Source organism: Leptonychotes weddellii, chromosome 3 (assembly GCF_054177405.1).
Source record: "Leptonychotes weddellii isolate Sample4059 chromosome 3, ASM5417740v2, whole genome shotgun sequence".
NCBI lineage: Eukaryota > Metazoa > Chordata > Mammalia > Carnivora > Phocidae > Leptonychotes > Leptonychotes weddellii.
Window position 1 is genome coordinate 163,242,939 of NC_138371.1, and position 22,634 is coordinate 163,265,572.

Below are 22,634 nucleotides of genomic sequence, written 5' to 3' on the forward strand. Positions count from 1 at the left end.
ATTCCTATTTTCAGAGACAGCCAACACTGACGTGGACGTTAGGCTGCACCAGGACAATGCCCTCGTTCCAAGAATGTGAAGAAACTGAGGGCCAGAAAGGCAAGCAGTTTGCCCTCCAAATGTGGTCCTTCTGCCTTCCTTAGTTTGGTTCCTGGGACTAGCATCTGCCTTATTATCCAGTCAGAAATCTGAAATTCCTTCCTTGCCGCACCCTTTCTTCTAGGTGTTCCCAGCTTGTCCATTTCCTCACCACAGCCCTCAATATCTGGTTCCCAGATAAGGGCGCTCAGGAAAGCATCAACATCTACGTTAGTCTCACTCAACAACTTTACCCACTGAGGCATTTCGGGAGGTGGAGGTCACTGACGTGGCAGGGTATCAGCTGTCTTGTGTGCTCTCCATTCATAACTGTCCCAAGCCAGTCGCTACCTCCAACCCTTCTTCCTCCTTCATTCTTCCCTTTTGGGTCTCGATTCTCAGCTCCCAGAAGGCCTACCCTTGTGTACTATCTCCAGAAGTGTTTACTTCATTTCCATCCTATATAGGCTGAAGAGGTGGTGCTCTTCCTCTTGAGGATGCAGTGGGGTTTTGCCACCGAGGAGACCCTTCAAGTAGTTTTTCTTGGTACAGTAAATGCAGCTGGGTGAAGCCAGGCTACTACTCTGCCTGAATCCTTTAATCTTTAGTTCTGATCTAAAAACTTGAGGATTGTGCAATTTGTTTTCTCTCTTGGCACAAAACTTCTGGGTTACTTTTAAAAACCAACCCGTGAAGCATAACATTTTACAGTCTTAAATTCTAGGCTTCTTGTACAGACCCACGTATCCCACGTAGCCCTTAAATAATGAACCATTGTCATCATCTTCATATGTGCCATCAAAATGTCTCTTTCCAGTGCAATTATGATTGTATTTTTCCCTTGCCTAAAATTTTTCAGTGTTTTTAAAAATTTTTTTTAAATTTTATATTTTTTATTTAGTGTTATTATCAGTGTTTTTTTTTAATCACCTACATGGAAGACCAGAATATCTTAGAATGGCACCCAGTGCTTGTTCCATTCTGTCTCTGATTTAACTTTCAGTCTCCTGAACACAGCTTTTTTTTTTTCCCTTCTGGATATTTCCAGTGTCTATTGTGGTGCCTCAGAAATACTAAGAAATGAAATCGTATCCACCCAAAACCACTTGTGCTTCTAATGAATCATGTTCTCTTTTGCCACTGTGCCTTTTCCCTTCATCTAATGCTCCTGTAGTTTCTCTTTCTCCCCATACACTTGACTTTCTAGATTCAACTCTAGAGCGCCCCTCCTGGGGAGCCTTCCCATCCAATGCCCAAACCTTCTCTAGCAGAATGCCTTTCCTCTTTATTTCTGTAGCTCTAATGTAGCACTTAGGTTGTATTGCAATTAAGTTTAATTGCCTGTCTCCATTAGACTATGAGAATATTTGTTTTTTTGTCTTTATATGTCATGCCTAGAACTTTAGCAGACATAGATTGAGCATAATGTTTGGATGAGGTATAATTTTATGTCTCCTTCCACCCCCACTTTTGGAATGAATGGTTATAGTCTGGAAACCTTTAGACTGGTTGAGGGCTAAATAGGAACTATTGTCCAAAGTGGGTCCTCTCTTCTCTCCCATCCCAGGAAGACACTGCTAATGTTCTTTATGACCTCAACCATGCCAACCTTGGAGAAATAAAATTATGTCTTTGCCACAAGTCTGCATGATTCCAGTTCTTGTAGAGTTCCTGTAAGAGAGGATGCCTCATGTGACTCAGTCTTAAATCTACCTCATGGACAGTGACTCCATGTTACCAAATAATACTACTAAACAGATCTCTTTACATACACATATACATGTATTTATCTTGAGAAGATTATACTTCCGTGTGTGTATGTGTATGCATATATTGACCTATATCTACCTACCTACCTACCTATGTACCTACCTATGTTTAATCCTTCAGAAGGCTGTACCAATCTAGATGTTCTTTACTAAAGACAATGCAGGTATAGTGGGCTATCTAGCTATTTATCACAGTAGACTTATTACTTAGGAACATGTTCAAAGACACTGAAAAATGTTGGGTGCTTTTGTTGTCTTTCTCCCATATAGAAAGAGATCATAGAATTTGAAAGTGAGAATTTTCTACAGATAAAAGGTGTTATGCATTAACATTATATTGCTTGCTAAAACTCTCATTGGACTTATGAAAACCACAGATCAGGTATATAGCTTCGATTTTTTAAAACCCTTAATGGAGCTGCCCCAGGTTAGCAAGTGATTTTTATTCCTGTTCTTTCCCCATGCTTATGCCTTCTGCTCCCAGAGACCCCACCAGTCCTTCCGCTAGTGGTGCCTGCCTTGCTCGGACTTCAAGCAAGTGTTTTGCTAGGAAACTCAGTCTTCGAGAGATGAGTAGTTCTAATAAATGAGTCGGTTCGAAGAAAATCATTTTTTCAGGGGGTGTACGATTGGCTTTTTATCAGTTTTATGAGCCTTTTTGATGGACTGTTACTTTCTCGTTTTCCCAGTGGTATTTGCCATGGGAACTTTTATGATTTGTTTTGAGACTTATTTAAAAACTTCTCTATTGATCTCAACAGAACATTGATATTTGTGAAATATCTCACCAAGTTGACTCTTTATAGAATTATTGTTGAGATCTGCTTATTTTTAGTAAAGATGTCTTTAAGCATTTTGTGTTGGCTAGAGACCCCTGTTCGCCTACCTCTATGCTTTTTTTTTTTTTTTCCCTGGCTGGATTGGAATGACTATCAAGAATTTTTTCCATACCCTGGAGACTGGCCATCTATCTCTCATTCTTCAGTATAAATATTTACCAGTCCCACCGGAAGTTGAGATGGTTGTCTTGAGCATACAAATTGCCCCAGAGGTTTCTGGCTAACTTGTCCTCAGGAACGGTGCTTCTGATTAACACAAAATGATGCTCAGGCCATATTTTTCTCTGAGGGAGAGGCAGTGACTATATGTGCTCATTATGAAGTAGATATGGCTGAAAGTGCAGTTGTAGTCTGTCACAGAGCATTTGGCTTCCCTGCTAAGAGGTAAAGTTATGCTGTTGGCAAAACAGTCTGGGTGGGTATCAAGTGCATGGCGCTAGACAAACACTAGGCTGTGGCTTGTGAAGTCATAATGGGGACTCTCCAAACCCCCATGTGAAGACCCCCGCTGGAACCAACAGCCAACTTTTGCCACGTCAAAACACCAACCAATATTATGGAGGCAGATTTAGTCTCCTCTGGTTGCAGCTATACTTTTGTAATTTTATTTCTGTTTTTTTTCTTGTTTCAGAGGACATTATTTCCTCCAACATATTAAAAAAATCCCCTGACATTAGAGGAGAAAAAAAGAAGCGATAGATGGCAGTCACATTACCCATTTTTCTACAATTAAAAACACCAAAACCCTCAATGATGTTCACATAGGTAACATAACTTCATCCTTAACAAAAAGCGAAAGTATGCTTTTATTGTGAATTTCCAGTATCAGAAAGGATCATTTTTCACACTCGTGTTCCTTTTTTTTTTTTAAAGATTTTATTTGACAGAGATAGCGAGAGCAGGAACACAAGCAGGGGGAGTGGGAATGGGAGAAGCAGGCCTCCCGCCGAGCAGGGAGCCCGATGTGGGGCTTGCTCCCAGGACCCTGGGATGGTGACCTGAGCTGAAGGCAGACGCTTAACGACTGCGCCACCCAGGCGCCCCTGTGTTTCCTTCTGCTGAGTCTATGGTCGTATCATCCAGCCCTGAGTGTCTAGAAAATGTAAAAAAATGCCTCATCTTCGCTTTCCAAGCAATAGTATTGGTTTAATTTAGATGCTGCACTTCAGAATTTTAGCTAGATATTGAAGTTTGAATTCTCAGCTCAGGCTTCATTAGTAGTGATTAGCTAACACAAATGCATCTCTGATTTATGCATGTCTAAAAATGATTTTGAAAAGCTGTCTTGTGCAGGGTTGATTGTTATTGTGCACAGTTTTGTCCTTCTAAGAATTAGGCTGTCTTCTTCCAACACTCCGATCAAGCAGGCCACCTTTGGGAAATGACACTGGCAGACTGCTGGTACTCTGCAAATTAATATTATAGATACAGTTCTAGAAATTGAGAAGACTGACATTTTTGTGATAATGAGAGGTTGGGACTAAATTTACAGAAAGGCAAATTTATACTAGGAGTGTTTTTTTTTAAAGAGACTCTAAATTTTCTAAACGAATTTCTGACATTTTGAAATGTTTTGACAGTGCTTCATTTATATAAAGCTTTATGTGTAGCAGCCTCATTGACTTGTTTCTGTTTAGTCTGGTTTTTATGTGATCATTTTTACCTCTGTTGAATTGGTGAAAAATAATTTAACATTTTTTTCTAGGCTCTGGCTGGCACAAGAAAACTGAATCCAGCCAGGGATTTTTCTATGGCCTAATTTGTGCATTGCAATGAGCATAAAATTTGCATCTAGTTTTATTTTTCACTCTCTTTACTGGTATTTATGTAATGCAAAATTAAATGTTGCAGAGCGTTAATTAACCAAGGAGAACCATAATCATCATCAGAATCTATATAGTAAACCTGTGAAATTAATAGAGGCTCAGAACTTGAGGGTAAATAGCCATCTTTTGGAACTATATCATTGAGTTTGTACTCCAACCAAATGACACAGCTGAGCAGTAGAAACCCAAGTGTTGAAGGAGACATTTTTCCATACTCCAGAGAATTATAAAGGTTTCCCGTTCTCACTTCAGAAGACTGAAAAAAACCAGTCATAGGAAAATGATTGAACTTAATATTCATATTTTGTGGGCAGCCAGGAAATTAATATGGGGAAATAAAAAACTTGATTTTTAATGTCATTACAATTTTATTTTTAAATGAGTTTTAAGATTTTCTTAGTTTACTGAAGGTGTCTTAATTTTATTTGAATTATGAGCTCTTCTAATTCTATCAGGAATCAAAAAAGGAATCTAATGTCTTAAAATAATATACATTTTTCTAATGTACAATAAAAGGAATTATTAGATTATTTGGGGCAATATGACTGCCTCCAAGGTCTTGAAAAAGTTCTTTTCTAGCTGACCAGTTAGTCTTTCGGCATCAGAACTACCTATATGGGGGATCCGCCATCTGCGGTGGAACTGCCGCCAAGATGCAGATTTTCGTGAAAACCCTTACGGGGAAGACCATCACTCTCGAGGTTGAACCCTCAGATACAATAGAAAATATAAAGGCCAAGATTCAGAATAAGGAAGGAATTCCTCCTGATCAGCAGAGACTGATCTTTGCTGGCAAGCAACTGGAAGATGGACGTACTTTGTCTGACTACAACATTCAAAAGGCGTCCACTCTTCATCTTGTGTTGAGACTTCATGATGGTGCTAAGAAAAGGAAGAAGTCTTATACCACTCCCAAGAAGAATAAGCATAAGAGAAAGAAGGTTAAACTGGCCGTCCTGAAATACTATACGGTGAATGAGAATGGCAAAATCAGTCGCCTTCATTGGGAGTGCCCTTCAGATGAGTGTGGTGCTGGAGTTTTCATGGCTAGCTACTTCGACAGACATTATTGTGGCAAATGTTGTCTGACTTATTGCTTCAACAAACCAGAAGACAACTAATTGTATATGGGTTAATAATAAAAGACATGAACTAACAACAACAACAAAAAGAACTACCTATATGGGGATAAGACATATTCCTATATTTTTTTTCTAGGGAGATGGAGAATCCATAGCAACTTTCTGCCCTGCTATCTGGGAGGATAGTCTTCTCCTTCCAGGGATTACTCTTTTTTTTTTTTAAAGATTTTTTTTTTTTATTTATCCATTCATGAGAGACAGAGAGAGAGATGCAGAGGCAGAGGGAGAAGCAGGCTCCCCGTGGAGCAGGGAGCCCAATGCAGCACTCGATCCCAGGACCCTGGGATCATGACCTGAGCCGAAGGCAGACGCTTAACCGACTGAGCCACCCAGGCGTCCCCTTCCAGGGATTACTCTTAAAGGAATGATATTTTACTCTACTTGCAAACTAACAAGTTAGCCTGCCACAGTTTGGATGCTGGCAAAAGACATAAGACTCCTGGGTCCCAGACAAAAGACTCACTCATGGCACCACAGATGGTGGGAGCTTCATGCTTGCTTTTATTCCCCTTCTTCCCTATTCTCCCCCTTATCCCCAAGTCCCATGGGAGTGATGAGGAATAGCCCAGCTAGATGTTGTGCATCCAGTGGATTTGTGGCACAGCTGAGGACCCCTAAGTATAGGAAACCCAGTATTTTATAACGGACTGTGTGTAACCTGACCAACCCATGCCCTGGAGAGAGACAGTATCTTGATCTTCTAGGACTGTTTGCCATACAAAAACTCCTGAAAAGTGAGGGCAGAACAAAAGCTGGTACAAGATGTGCAGAAACACCTTGGCGATTTGTTTCTCAATGCTGCTGAGTGAAAATGACCGGGCTCTGCCTCAAGCCACTTCTCCACGAATAGCGTTATCTGCAGCGTTCTTTTAGCAGTACGTGGAGGTAGAAGAAAACCGGTTCTAGTATATTTTTATTGCAGCCACAAGTCATCTCATTAGCTGTTGGTGACTTTGCTCATTTGGAAGGCTGCCAAAATCATCACACACCTGGAAATCAACAACAGGAAGCTAGGATTGCATCCCAGAACCCCTGGTACATAAAATTTCTTCTTACCCCTACCTCTGAGTAGTCTAGAAAATTTAAATATTTCTCGACCAACTTTTGCTGGTTATAGTTCAGTCAGCCTTAACTGAAACATTGATAAAGAAAGCAGTGTCTGTCATAAGGGTAACTGTACTCCCCTTTCTGGGACTCCTTCCCTTAATTTTACTCTCCCTATTTTGCCCTGTTGGATATTATTGTAAGGAATTGTATAAGATCCTTGAGAGAAGTTAATAGAAAAGGGGAAACATTTCTCCCTTCCTTCCATACTAGCTCACCCTTAGCCTTCTAAGCTCAAGGTGTCTACTCTCTTGTAGTGTTGGCTCTTTGGCAAGTAAATGCTGTTAAGCATTGAATGTGTTACACTGGGTCCTTTTGTGGGGTCTGTGGATCAGAGTCTGGGGATTAGGGCATGTGTTAGGAAGTAAATATGCCTCAGCTCTGGGCCACCAAGAAAACCATAGTAGGTCTGTATTGATGCAGGGTGGAAGTGTTCACCAGCCACAGGAGGCTAAGATTTGATACCTTTGCCTTTTAATTTTTTTTTATAAAAAAAATTTTTTTTTATAAAAAAAATTTTTTTTTAAGATTTTACTCATTTATTTTAGAGAATGAGAGAGAGAGTACGAGTGGCCTGGGGGAAGCAGAGGGAGAGGGAGAAGCAGGCTCCCCACTGAGCAGGGAGCCTATGGTGGGGCTCCATCCCAGTACCCAGGATCATGCCCTGAGCCGAAGGAAGACACTTAACCGACTGAGCCACCCAGGCACCTCTACCTTTGCCTTTTTAATCAGAGCTACTGGGTATGAGAGCTACTGTATATGATAGCAGACATTGACTTTGGGGGTAATTTAATGAAAAGTGTAGTACTATGAAAATCTGATTTTGCTGTGTAAACCTAACATTAATTTTTGTCATTTTTGTGAAGGACTTAGCATCTATCCCTAATTACCATGCAGCACAATGATTATTCATAATACTAAATATGTGTCAGATCAATGTTTTTAAGTTGCATTGATTATAACACTAAAATCTGCTATGTATGATGCTCCATCTTCTTTCGGATGGTCATCTACTAAAGTATCAGGGCTTTCTTCTTACAACTTAAAACATTTAGGGTTTGGTTTTTTTTTTTTTTAATGAATGGAGAGATTCTTTTGCATTAGAAAAGATAAGTCTGGGGCACCTGGGTGGCTCAGTGGTTAAGCGTCTGCCTCAGCTCAGGTCATGGTCCCAGGGTCCTGTGATCGAGCCCCGCATCGGGCTCCCTGCTCGGCGGGAGTCTGCTTCTCCCTCTCCCACTCCCCCTGCTTGTGTTCCCTCTCTTCGCCGGGTCTCTCTCTGTCAAATAAATAAATAAAATCTTTAAAAAAAAAAAAAAGAAAAGAAAAGTCTGCAGCCAGTTTGACTGTGGGTCACTATGGGCAATAGAATCCTCATATCTTGAGGACAGTGGTAGGAATAGCAGGAGCACCAGCATTTTAGACTTTGAGTCTAGTAGCTAATTATCTAGTTCTCTTCTTGTTTTATTTCTGCCACTTGTCTTATTACTGAGGAATGATATTATTGAATTCTAAACAATGGGATGTCTACCCTCAGGCCAATCAAGCAGAGGCATATGCAATATCTTTGATATGCTGAAATAAATTGAAGTTCAGGAATTAGCTGTGTCGGTGTATGGGTGTGAGGGATAGGTGATATAAATTCCTCCTTTTCCTACTTTATGGATGAGGACTCAGCTTTCTCCTCTACATTTTTGTCTGTCAGTCTGACTTGCTTTCAACACTGTGTATTAACCAAGACCACTTTGCTTTAAAATTTATTCATTTGCATGATGTTAGAATGAAGTAAAACAGAGCAAGACATCTTAACGGGATGTCCTTAAGAGGATCCCCAGTAAGCATTAGCTCTATAAATAATGTTTTCCCCACCTCAAGGGGGTTGCTTGAACATCAGTCTATCAAACACATATAGAATATCTGCTGTGTAGGCAACACATTTGTGTCCCTAGCCCTTGATAGATGAAGTTTAAAAGAAATTAATTGCTTATAAGGTTTGAACTTGAATGACTACTTTTAGTACATTTAGTATTGTTTTTGAAATAATATTTTAGTGATTAGATAATTTATAACTTTGTCTTTATTGTAAACCAGAGTGAACTGTTTATCCATGGTCAAGTGATCTCCTGGATTTAAGGTTGGTTTAAAACTCGTTAATGCTGGGGTTTATAATGGAAACAGAAAGCCTGTACTTACGTGAAACAGAACTAACCAGGCCAGTGGAATTATTGTAAAACAGTAACTTTTAAATGCTGATGATTAGACCTTAGCCTCTTGAGTTAAATGTAGCCTCTCAGTTGTTCTTGGCAGAGTGATGAAGCTGCGTTATCTTTTGTGGAAGATCCAACCTCTCTGAATGCTTTTTATGACAGGTATGTTTAGTTGGACTCTGAGGCTTCACTGGAATATAAACACTTGGCTCTTGTGGGTAAATTTTTGAAAGAACAGATTTATTTTCTGTCTTATTATCTGGGTGTGGTAAGATGAACACAGTAAGTATACCACATATAAAGTGACAATGATTTGATCCTTTTGTCATAATTACCACTGTGGAAAACTGAAGACGACTAGATTCAGTTAGCTGGATAATCAGCATTTTGACCCTTTGTTGCAATCATTTCTGTTGTGTAAAAATGAGGATAAATGGATTAATCAGACCACGTGTTATCCACTTGCAATCTGTTTTCAGATGAGACAGAGTGGTCCCCTATATCCAGCTTTGAACGTCCAACAGCTCTCTACTCCAATTACACAAATTAGTGGTGTATAAATTCATGTTCCTAAGTGATAAGCAAGTGCATTTTTCTTCGTGATGTGTTACATATTATTTAATCTTAGTTATATATTCTGTAATATATGTGTCTATTATGTGTATCTACTATACATATCCTTAACTTTGTCAGTTCTGATAGTCTGAGATTTTGGGTTCCTAGGGGATAATTTTACTTCTGTGTAATTTATTTTAAAGTCATCTGAGAAACTGACTTATGTAATTAGAGACTTGGCAAAAGCTTTTTTCCCCTCAGTGATGGTGGTATTTAAACTGAGATTTTCTTGTTCTAATCTGTTTTTCCCTACAACTTTGTTTATATGAAATTATAAAACTTTACTTATATTTATATCTAATTTTTTTGGCACAAGTCATGGGTTTGACTATGCAGTCCTGACTTTGTAATATTTTTTTTTTAAAGATTTTATTTATTTATTTGACAGAGAGAGACACAGTGAGAGAGGGAACACAAGCAGGGGGAGTGGCAGAGGGAGAAGCAGGCTTCCCGTGGAGCAGGGAGCCCGATGCGGGGCTCGATCCCAGAACCCTGGGATCACGACCCGAGCTGAAGGCAGACACCCAACGACTGAGCCACCCAGGCACCCCTGTAATATTTTTTCAATCTCAGATTAAGCATTTGGTTTGCGGTATGGAGGTTTTATTTTTTATTTTTTTGAAAGTGTCGTCATTGTACATATTTATAGTAATTGCATATTTATGAAATAAATTAATCTCTTTGAATTTTTACCATAGCAATCCTTACTTAGTACATGCAGATCATTTTTAATCTCTGGAATTTATAATTGAAATATTTTAATAAAAGAGCAAAATAATAAGCAAAAAATGTTGATGTGTATAACATTAAATTCTATCAATTACATGGAAGCTGATTACAATTAGTTTAATGACCCTGGTTAGAATTCCTCCTCTTATTTTGTCCTTGCTCTGAAAGGTCAAACACTTAGTTATCCTCTTAGCCGAAATTTCTATCATTTGAATATGGCCAGATTGGCATTTATCTTTAAAACACTTATTGGAAACAGCCTAAATTGAAAAAATGCTTAACATCACAAGCTTCATCATCCCAGGATGGGCCTCTTTAAAAGAAGCTCAAACGTCAAACAATATGAAGTGATTTCCCTTAACTTATAAGATAGCTGGTAGCTCAGGCAGTAGAAAGAGAAAACGGTTATTTGCTTGGTGACGATGTGGCAGTTACATAAATTTCATGTACAAAGTGAACACATAAATAGTATTTCAGAAACAGAGAATCATCTGAGTCCCTGTTGATTATACTATAGATGCTAGACATTTTAATGGAATTGTTTCTTAATTACTGAACTCTCTTTGATAGCCATGAAAAAAAATTGGATTGGACAGTATTGATTCCAAGCACTTCTGTTCCTCTTTAGGGATATTCTGAGCTGGCCAAACACGTACAGATGGGCAGACAAGACTGCTTAGTTTGCCCTGTGCTGAATTTGATCCATAGGAACCTATTTCTGTATCAAGCTCTGTTAATTTAGCCCTGGAAATCTCATCATTAGATACTCTTGAGTAATAAGATTTAAAATATTTCAGCTAAGATAAAAAGTGCATGTTGGCATTTCTCACAGTAAAATTTATTTTTCTTTATCTTTTTTTTTTTTAAACATGTCAAGTGTTTCTTTGAGTTGTTTTTTTTCCTCCATAAGAAGGCTAAGAGGGCATTCACTAGTAGATAATACCCCTATTGCACCCTATTCTGCTAGCTAAAAAAATTTTTTTTCTGTAGTACAGCATTTTCTATTTTATTATCTGGATGAGGTAGGATGAATACAGTAAGTATTCCACATATAAAGTGACTGTATAATCACTGTTTTGATCCTTTGGTTATAATTACTGCTGTGTAGAACTGAACAAGACTAGATTCAGTTAGCTGTATAATCAGCATTTTGACCCCTTTTTTATAAATCATTTAGGAACTGGGGGAAAATAGAATAATAAAAACAGAACCATTTTGGCTAATAGCATGGTAACGCTTTTTCTTTTATCATTATCTGGGTTAACACAACTCCTGCTTTGTATTCTGTGTTCTCTTACTGTGATATTACCTTTATTCATTCAAAAACTATTTACCAAGCCTTACTATGCTTAAGGGTAACTGGTTGATAACTTGGAATCAAGAATACACTGCATATTAGGAATGCCAAATTTTATTTTCTATTTTAAGCATTTATACATACAATCGCACTTGCAGTAACAAAATTATATAAGGTGTATGGATTGGCTGTGGGACGTCTGATTTAGGATATTTCCATCTCATAACAAAGCACCCAAAGCGGTTTTTCTTTGATGTTTACTCCTCAGTCCTTCTAATGGAGCCATTTTTCTAAGTGCTAAAATAAAGTTCAGACTCACTCAAAGAAGTAGGAAGTAATCGAGAAGGGACAAAGCCTTGGCAAGCAGCACATTTCAGACTCAAGGTGCTCTGGCTCTGATTTGACTTTCTTTTATAACATTTGGAATAGGTTCTAAGAGACTGTCCTGCCCAATCCATTTGTCAGGTTCTCAAGACAAAAAAAAAAAAAAAGATCTTTGAATCGCAGTTTGAGATTTGAAATTCCCAGATCATATTTCCATTTCCTGATATACGTATTCTGAGGGAGCTGGGATATTATTAAAACCATCAAGGAAGTGGAGACTGCAGTAGACACTGATAAAAATGAAGCAGTTTGTAAGAAAGAGGTGATGTAAAAAGAGGGAGACAATTCGGATTGCATTTGGTCTTGACAGGAGAGACCCTGCAAGCTGGTGGTAGGTGTTCTCCTGAAATTATATTCATGCTCGTTTGAATTTTATTAAATTTTATCATAAATAAGGAAGAAAAAAATAAATTCCTCAAGGAGTCATCAAAACAAACAAGAAAAATACATACGTTTTACCTTGTTCTGAACCCAGAATACCTGCATAACCTCAAAAAAGGGATGTCAAGGTCATCATTGAGTTACTTATAAAGAAGGTCATCTTGGTCATTGCATTGGATAAGTCCTACAAACTGTGAGAATCATACGGATTTCAGGGCAGAGTATAAAGCAATAAGGAGAATACTGAGTATATCTGGAAATACAGGTACAATGCCAACTAGGTCAGCCTATATCTCTGATATCAGGACTAAGCGTGCAGTTTTGGAATAATGGTGGACTCTGATATTTATACTGTTGTAGTGTTGCAATGTGTTCACTCCTACATATTCACTGGGATTCAGGAGTGACTTTAATTGTGTTCTTGTTTTCGGCAATTCTTGGTACGATTGCGTAGTATGTTCCTTTCCTAGCTTTGGGCACACAAATGGCTGTAACTTTTTCCCCAAGAATGATGCCCTCCAAGCTGTAAAGGGATTGATCAGTGTTCACATTTGCTTTTGTAACTTAAAAATGATAAATTGAATAATGGCATAATTAAGATCTGCTTTAATTAACTGGTTACAGTGTGTGCCTGTATTTGTAAAATAAAAAAGTTGCAGGAGTGATTTGAAGTTTGACCTGAGAAACATTTTGAAAGGTTATTTGCTTGATTCTTTTTGTAACTGTAATGATGATTAATGAGCACATTGGTTTACTTTAAATACTTTTCGAGTAGCTAAATTCACTATATTGCAATTATTAAAAGCAAGAGTCTCATTAAATTCTTCTACTTGGAGATCAAGATAAGGCCAAAATATTATACATGGCATAACAGCAAAACCATAAGTTCTGTGAGAGTATTGCTTTCCCCAGGATTGGACCATTGTTCTGTATGTTTTTAACCCAGCCACTGTGCCATTATCAGTATGTGGGAGAGAAAGCAGACCCAACAATGGACAGAGAATTCTCGTTTCGGACTATCAGACATTTACCAGGAGTTTAAACAAACTAAAGGAGTTGAACTGTGAAAGTAATTTATTTGTTTGGAATTCTACTTGTTATTTAAGTTTGTTGATGGTTTTATATATAGAAAGAAATTTCTTTTAATTTGGTAACTAAGCTTCATTCCAGAGCACTTTCCTTCTCAGGGCTCATATTTTTTGTAAGACCCCATAATGTTTTGTAAACATGTATTTAGCTGGTTTATATTCCCTGAGCTCTGGGGTTTGGGAAACACACTGCTGTTTTCAGGCTTTGACCTCAGCAGGGTCACACAGCCATTGGCCTGGTCCATACAGGCTTTAAGACTAGATGCTTGCTTATTGCAGATGCATTTGCCTTTCTTCAGAGAAATATGTGTGCTTCGGTATTGATTTTTTACGTCTTTATACTTAGCAGTAAACTATGGGAGGCCATTACTTCACATAACAGTGGCTTTAAGAACTAGACAGCTCATACGACTCTAAATTCAATTTGCAGGTAGTTTTCACGTAAGGAAAGAGGTCTGGCAGCATGCCTGCTTGGCACAGGGCTACTTGAATCCCCTCTCTTTCAGGGGTGAGGTCAGAGCATCTTGTCAAGAAGCGTAACTTATGTTCAAATAATGTATGTGAGCTGGACATCTACTGCCAAAACCAAGCTGCCTGGGGGCAGAAACAAGAAAAGCATCATAAGTGCTATTGAACAACTCACTGTATGCTTTTAATTATCTGAGATTTACATAAGCAACTCCACAAAATGGGAGAAACACCCAATTAAATGACAGTAAATTTACTTTGCTGCAGAATTCAATAATTTACATCTTGGTTTCCCTGCATTGCATTAATTACCGATTTGGTAGCAGATTAAAAGGCATCTGGGTAAAATTTAACCTACATATATTCAAATTAACTACCGTGATTGATATATCTGTATTCACTCATTTATTCAGTATATTTATGTGCTAGTTACTGGGGAGAAGAAGACGTATAAACAGATATATACAGCTCCTGTCCTTCAAAAGCTGACCATTCAGCAAGGGTGATGAACACCTAAGTAAAAATTATCATGTGTTGTGATAAGGACAACAACAAAACATGGGATATCCATTTCTGTCAGTGTGAAAGACCACCTGATCAAATAACCATAGGGTGGTGAAAATGTATTTAAAAATTTTTTTTAAATGCATTGCTGAATGAACACAAAATGAAGCAGAGGAAATTAAAGCTGAAGCAAAAGTTGGAATTCTGCAAGGTGGATGAATTCCAAAGCTGGCTTTCACCCTGAGGGGTTTCTGCCAAATCCATGAGACCTTGAACCTTCACATCAGGCCAAGTGACTCTGCCAGATAGCTGGGGAATGGGTAATGCCTATGTTACAGAAAGTCCTTCTGAGAAGAAGGAAGAGGGAGCAGTCTCAAACTTATTATATGAGGCAAGCAAAATGATGGAGACAAGGAAGCACATAGATTAGAAGAAAGAAAAATTATAGGCTACTCTTCTCATAAACATAGTTGCAAATATCTCGTTAAAGTTGTAGCACATGAAATCCAGACACATCTAAAAACAATAGTATATAATGTTATTTCAGTAATGCAAAGTTTACTTAATATTAGGAAATTGGTTTGTAACATATTACCCAAACCCGTTGAAGAATTTCTTAAAACTCCCAGTGGTTTCAGGAAAAACTAAATTTGATAAATTTCAGCATCTATTTATGACTTAGAATAATTCTTGGTAACTAGGAGGGTAATGAAATTTCATTATTCTGGTAAAAGGAACTTATACAAAACCTACAGCAAACATCCACCTAAGGTGAAATGCTGAAAGCACTCTCTTTGTAATCAAGAACAAGATAAGAATACAGACTATCACCACTTCTATTCAATGTTACTGGAAGTGTTAGCCAATGTAATAAGACAAAAAAAAAAAATAATCGAAAGGCAGAAACAAAACTGTCATTGTTCAAAGGTTATCTGTGTAGGAAACTCAAAAGATCTATAAATGAAATACTAAAGTTAACAAGACAGTTTAGCAAATTGCTGGATGTAAAATCAAGACATAAAAGTAAGTTGCATTTCTCTATATGAACACCCAGGAAGTCAGTGTAACAACATATGTAGAGTAACAAGAAATAAATCTAATAAAAATTTTGTAATATTATATTCCTATTTGAATAATGTGTGAGGTTAGAACTAGGGAACTAATATAGAATATCATAAATTATATTGCAAAAGATAAAGAAAATCTAAATAAATGGAGAATGATATCATTCTTCTAGTTAGGAAGATGCTAATTTTTACCAGGTTGGTTCACTGCCAGTTTAATAGGGTAGTATGTATTTGTGTAACTAGATAAACTTAAAATTTTTTTGTTTGAAAAAGGAAAGTGCAAGGATTACCGAAGACACCCATGAAGAACAGTAAGGTGAGGCAACCTCTTTCAAATAATCCAGCTTAGTTAACTTTATATTTCAATTTTGCCAGTTAACAGGGTTGGCTATGTAGAACTGTGGGGTGAAATGTAGAGCACCCCGCCAAACTCAGGCATATATGAAAACTTTATCAAGGTAGCATTGCAGAAAGGGGTAAATGTAAATGGTGATAAGGCAAGTGATTAATTAAACATATGATAAGATTGAAATTGGATTCCTATCTTCCTCCAAGAAGTAAATTAAAGTGATTAAACTTTTAGAGGTGAAGGAAAAAAATATAAAATGTTTAGAAGAAAATGTAGGATTATATTTTTATGACTACAGGGTATAAAAAGATTTCTTAAACAAAGACACAAACAATGCAAGACACAAAAATGCAAAACCATTAAGTAGGGATTCAATTTGACCATATTAAAAGTGAGATATTCTTTATCAGAAGATACTGTAAACAGTGAAAAGACAAAATGCAAAAACATCAAAGTAGCAAAATGTACATGGCAAATAACTAGTATCCAGATAAAAGAACTTTCTCAAAAAATTAGAGAGAGAAAAGAAGAGGAAATTGAAAGACTCACAAACATATGGCAGGATGTGCAATAACATTATTTTTCTGGGAAATGAAAATTAAAAACGTGAGATAGCATTACCTACCCACCAAAGCTCCCAAACTATAAAGTGTCATGAGGTTGTGACTGCAGTGAGAATCGTAATTCACTTTTGGGATTTCTTAGTAACTTTAAACACTCACACACTTTCATGATTCTAAATACGACTTTCTAATACACATCCTAGAGAAATGCTTGCACACTCCTGTACAAAAATGCTCATAGCATCGTGCTTTGTAAGAGCTACGCTTGAGAGATAAGAGTAGAGCATATAAATAGTTATATATTATTCCATGGAAAGAGAGGGACCACTTTTCTAGTTAAGAAGTGGTCTCAGTAGAATTTGATCACCTGCTGGAAGGTAGCGGATGACCTACCTTCCGGAAGGTAGAGTAACAGAAAGTGAGAGCAGTAGAGTGATTTCTACTTCTAATTTGGCCAATGATGCCAATAGTGGTCCCATTGACCATGGTACTTTTTCTAGTTATTGCTATATATTTTTTAATTTTAATGGCCAGAGAAGTGCTTCTTACCTCTCTCAATTTAAAAACAGCACATAGTTATCCATCATGTCCGTAGTAAATTCAGACAAGACATTGCACATACACACTGTGCACACACACATATGCGCACACACCCACACAAACATACACAGAGAAACTCAAATGGCAAAGCAGATTGAAAAAGATGCTCCAATTCAATAGATATCAGTGTTAAAACTATACATACCCACCAGATTGGCAAAAACTAAAAGGTTGGAAAACACTAAATGTTAGGTTGTAGACAGAGACTCTCATTCTACTTCTAATGGGAGTAGAAACTGGTATAAATACTCTGGAAAACATTTTGATATTACCTAGTAACTTTGAACTTGCCCATAACTCATGAACCTAGAAAATTCATTATTAGGTAGAAACCCTAGAAAACATTTGCATATTGTCACCAGGAAACTTGCATAAAAATATTTTTAGTGGCAAACATAGAAACACCCCAGATAGCCATTGACAGCAGAATCAAAATATACATGGGGGCTTACTCATTCAATGGGATACTACAGAACAATGAAAATAACTGAAAAGAAATGACACACACCATGTTATCATTTTTTAAATTGGAAACAATTATTTGATGGGAGGGTGCACTAGGTATAAAAGCTTCCTGGTCATAGAAGAAAAGGGTGGTGTTACCTGAGTGGAATTTGATTTTTTCATATTTCTTAGCAAGAAATGTTAGGGAAAAAAAGGTAGAAAAAATATAGTGTCCCTGGAAGCCAGTTTCCTTTATTTTAATTATTTTACCTTTATGTATATGTTTGTAGTCTGTTCTTCCTGACTCCTATTTACAAGTTGAATGGGAGACAAACTTACTGGACTCAGAGTAAAACTGGAGTTTTCTGAATTTTTAGCTTTTTCCCCCTTAACTTGACATCACACCCTACTTTTCATTTTGGGTGGAGAAAGAGGTACAATCTGGGTAAATATTAGGTGGTCTGTCTAGGGGCTTGTTTGCATATCAGTGGTGGTACTTGTCAGTTTTTCTTCTATCTCGAAGTCTACCATGCTTGCTTGAATTCAGTGTGTCACATGCATAGATCTTTTTGTTGTTGTTTATGATAATTTTCAAAATACGATTATACTTTCCAAATCTCCTTGTGTTCCATCTGCCTTTAAATGGGAAGGTCTCTCGGAGCCCCTGGGCGGCTCAGTCGGTTAAGTGTCTGCCTTCAGCTCAGGTCATGATCTCAGGGTCTTGGGATCGAGCCCTGCATCAGGCTTTCTGCTCAGTGGAGAGTCTGTTTCTCCCTCTCCCTCTGATCTCCTTCACACTCGTGCTCTCTTTCTGTCTCAAATACATACATAAAATCTTTTTTAAAAAAATGGGATGGTCTCTCAAACATCTCTATTTGATATGATGTTGAAAGAAAAAGATGGCAGGACAACTCACAGGAACGCTATATTAGCAGCTGGAACCATCTTCTGCTTAAATCTGTCCTTAGTCCCGTTTTTCTTTAATTAGTCTCATAGGAAAAAAGAAGCAAGATCATGCTGCAAAATGGGATATTTTTGGAATTCTCATTATTCTTTTATAATTGTGCCCCTGGTCATTTTTTATCTTTACCTCAGTAGAGTTTCTAATAAAAACCAGGGGCTAGATAGATTTAATTTATTGAGCATCTACCATGTACAAGGTATTGTTTGGACTACACAAATATACAGGGCCTGCACCTTTCTTCAAGGAACCTATAATTCAAAGGGACAGAAAGTCACGTTAATGATAATAAGTCATTGTAAATAATGTGGCAATGAACATGGATGCACAGATATCTCTTCAAGGTATTGAGTTCATTTCCTTTAGGTATATACCCAGAAGTGAGATTGCTGGATTACTTGGTAGTTCTATTTTAATGTTTTGGAAACTCCATATTGTTTTTCATAATGGCTTTACAAATTTACATTCCCACCAACAGTGTATAAAGGTTCCCTTTTCTCCACATCCTCACCAAGACCAATATTTATTATGTTATCTTTTTGAAAATAGCCATTCAAAGGTGTGAGGTGGTATCTCATTTTGGTTTTGATTTGTATTTCCCTGATGATTAGTGATGTTGAGCATCTTTTCACATACCTGTTGGCCATCTGTCTGTCTTAGGAAAAATGTCTGTTCAAGTCCTTTGTCATTTTTAAATTGGGTTGTTTGGGGGGTTTTTTGCTATATACTTTGGATATATATTTTGAATTAATTGTTTATTAGATATTAGGTTTGCAAATATTTTCTCCTATGGTTGCCTTTTCATTTTGCTAATTGTAATTTTTGCTGTGCAGAACCTTTTTAGTTTAATGTAGTCCTGCTTGTTTATTTTTGCTTTTTCTGCCTGAACTTTTGGTGCCATTACAGCATTATTCATAATAGCCAAGATATGGAGACAACTAAGTGTCCATTGTCAGATGAACGGATAAAGAACTTATGATATATATATATATGGGAATATTATTCAGCCTTGAAAGAGAAAGAGATCCTAACATTTGCAACAATATAGATGAACCTGGAGGGCTTTGTGCTAGGTGAAATAAGCCAGACACAGAAAGAAAAATGCTGCATGATCTCACTTATGTGTGTAATCTGAAAAAGTTGAATACATAGAAGCACAGGGTAGAATAGTGGTTACCAAGGGTGAGGAGGTAGGGAAAATGGAGAGATGTTGGCCAAAGGATACAGCTACAGAGGATCCAGTTATGTAGGAAGGTTGCTGTTATATAGAATGAATAAGTCTAGGGATTTAATGTACAGAGGCTGACTATAGTTAATAATCTGCATTGTATACTGGTAATTAGCTGAGAGTAGATTTCAGGTTCTCTTACCACATAAGCACAAAAAAGGTAACCGTGTGCGATGGATATGTTATTTACCTTGACTGTACTAATCATTTCAGTATGTATATGTGTATCAGAACATCATGTTGTACACCTTAAATATATACAATATTTATTGAAAATAATAATTGTTATAAGAATAAGCAATAGCAACCACAGAATTAACTTGAGCATTTCCTAGATGATAAGCAGTCTCCATATGTTAACTCACCTTGTCTTCCTGAACAACTACATCACATGGGTACTATTTGGCACCATTTTGCAGATGATGAAATTGAGACAGGGAAGTCAAATCATGTGCCCAAACTCATATAACTACTACAAGGTGCAGTCAGAAGTTAAAAAAAAAAACAAAAACAAAAAACCAGGTAGCCCAATTGAAGACCCACTTTTTTGTACCCACTGCACACATGTCATTTAAGTTCACTGCAAAATAAAGCCAAGAACAAGGTTGGCGCAAGGGCTAAGTATGGATTGAGAACAGCACTAATCATGTTGAGGTTCCACCTGAAACCCAGGAATTTGGAACTGACTTCATTAAAGACTCATTCCTGGAGTGGTGTATTTAGTGTTATTCAGTCCTGTGTTTCTTTATGTTGACACCCAAGGGCTATGTCTTCCTAATGATTAAAACTTCTGTTTTCTTGAAACATACCTTATTGTTGACTTTTCCCAGCAGCTATTTGCATTTTAAAATGTCAGAGACTGCTGCACACGATCCTAAATGAGAACTTCACGCCTCAAGTTTAGGAAAATGACAAATGAGGCTTAGAAACAAATGTATAAACAATGTATGCCATGATGCGCAGGCATCTTGAATGGGCATTTTTCCTTATAAATTATGAGAAGAGTCAGAAAGCCAGAAATTGGATGTCTTTATATTGAAGTAAGTGTGGATAAGAACACAGAAATTGAACTGAAGGAACATTTATTTGGTTATGTGGTCATTTAATTGAATGCTTTTGTGTGGTCATTTGAATTTTATTTAAAAGGCTATACACACACACACACGATGCGATCAATCAATCACATCTCCTTTCCCCACAAGGAATACAAGGAAATGGAAAGAAAACGGCATGCCAATGCAAGGCTGTGTCTGAGTGGTCCTTCCTACAGCATGTGTCAGTCCACTCAAAACACATGCTGGGGCAAGGGGTGATCAGAAACAACAAGGAAAATCTAAGTAAATGTACTAAGGAGCCCTGTTTACAGAGGCTACGGAAACTATAATTGAGAATTTTAGGTGTTTTTAAGAAGTAAAAATATTTATCTTGGATCTTTGGCATTACATATAAAATATAACCGTTCACAGGAAGATACGACCTGACTGATCTCCTCTCTTTGGCAAGACCTGAAAAAGACGATTTCGATTCCTTTTCCACATTGATCTTCTTCCAGTAAGCTAGTAAATAATTTCAGCACCATTGTTTTCTTCTTGTTTATTCATGTCTTTTACTGGAGAAAAGAAATATTTGCTAATGGAAGAAACAAAGCAAAATATTTACACCATGCTGTGCCTTTCTTTTTGACAAGGGTAGATGTGGTAAGGAAGCTTTCTCTCTCATAAAGTTGTTTACACGAAACAGTGGGAAAGAGCTAAAGAATAACAGTTTCCTTTAGCAGCTGGAGGTTGTCTGAATAGAGTCTTCTATTCCCATGCATGTTTTGTAATGCAGATGTCTTTGAAAATGGTCTTGCCAGTGCACCTTAAATACATTTTCGAATTATTTTACCATGAAATTAGTTTTCTCCTTCATTGGCTTAGTTGAATCCCTTTTTTTTTTTTATCAATGCCGGGACATTAAAAATAAAGCCCTGGCTGCACATGCTATTTTTGTAAGTTCCTATCAAAAATCCATCCTGCAGCAGGCCAGTGTACTTTCAGAGTCAGGTCATTATTGCAGCGAGGCTACTTAGAATCCTGCTCCTCCACCTCTCACCCCGAGGCTTAGTTTTCCACTTCTGCCCCAGCCACTGGCCTGCATTTTTATGTTTATTAAGCAAATAAAGAAGGAGAGGAATTTCAGGAGAAAAAGCAGCATTGAACTGTATTGCAACTGAATGAGTCTTATCTGAATTGATGATTCCAATTGGTGGTTCAGAAACCATTCTTGGAAACTAGCAATTGGAAAAGTGAATATGGGGAGATTTCTAACTCTACTAAATTGACATCTATTTCTCAGTATTTTCTCATTCCTTTAAGCAATCTAAACTCCCCAAACACCAGTATTTCCCACCAAGAAGATGATTTTATCCAGGATACTTTCCACATTCCTCTGCACTTTCCTTATTCCCACACTGGGCTGTATAGCCCTTATCAAAAGGGCTATTTTTATCTAAAGTGTGTGTTCCTTATGGAGTCTGAGTGGACCATCATCTTATTATTTTGCTTAAAAAAGTGGAGAGAGGGGCGCCTGGGTGGCTCAGTCAATTAAGCGTCAGACTCTTGGTTTCATCTCAGGTCATGATCTCAGGGTCATATGATCGAGCCCCTCGTGCTCAGCGGCGTTGGGGGGGGGTTCTGCTTGAGATTCTCTCCCTCTGCCCCTCCTCCTACTTGCACTCTCTCTCTCTCTTTTTCTCTCTCTAAAATAAATAGATAAATCTTTAAAAAAAGTAGAGAGAATGAGCTCAGTACTTATGTCAGTCAGTTATTGCTACAACAAGGCAGAGTAATAAACAATGGCCCAAGTCTTAGGGGCTCACAAGAAATGCATTTATTTTTCTTGCTCATAGTTCTGTAGGAGCTGAGGTCTGGCTGATTTGGTTGGGTTTGATGTAATCAGGTTTGGGTCTGTTCATTTCAGGACATGGGCTGAAAAGACAGAGGCGACCGG

At 37.6% G+C, this 22,634-nt stretch overlaps 1 protein-coding gene and 1 pseudogene across 5 annotated transcripts in view; both read left to right on the forward strand.

The window, feature by feature from the left end:
* Nucleotides 1–22,634, forward strand: part of HS6ST3 (heparan sulfate 6-O-sulfotransferase 3) — a 627,927-nt gene that overhangs the window by 305,690 nt on the left and 299,603 nt on the right. The window lies entirely within an intron of this gene.
* On the forward strand, nucleotides 5,019–5,673 carry LOC102736009 (ubiquitin-ribosomal protein eS31 fusion protein pseudogene; annotated as a pseudogene).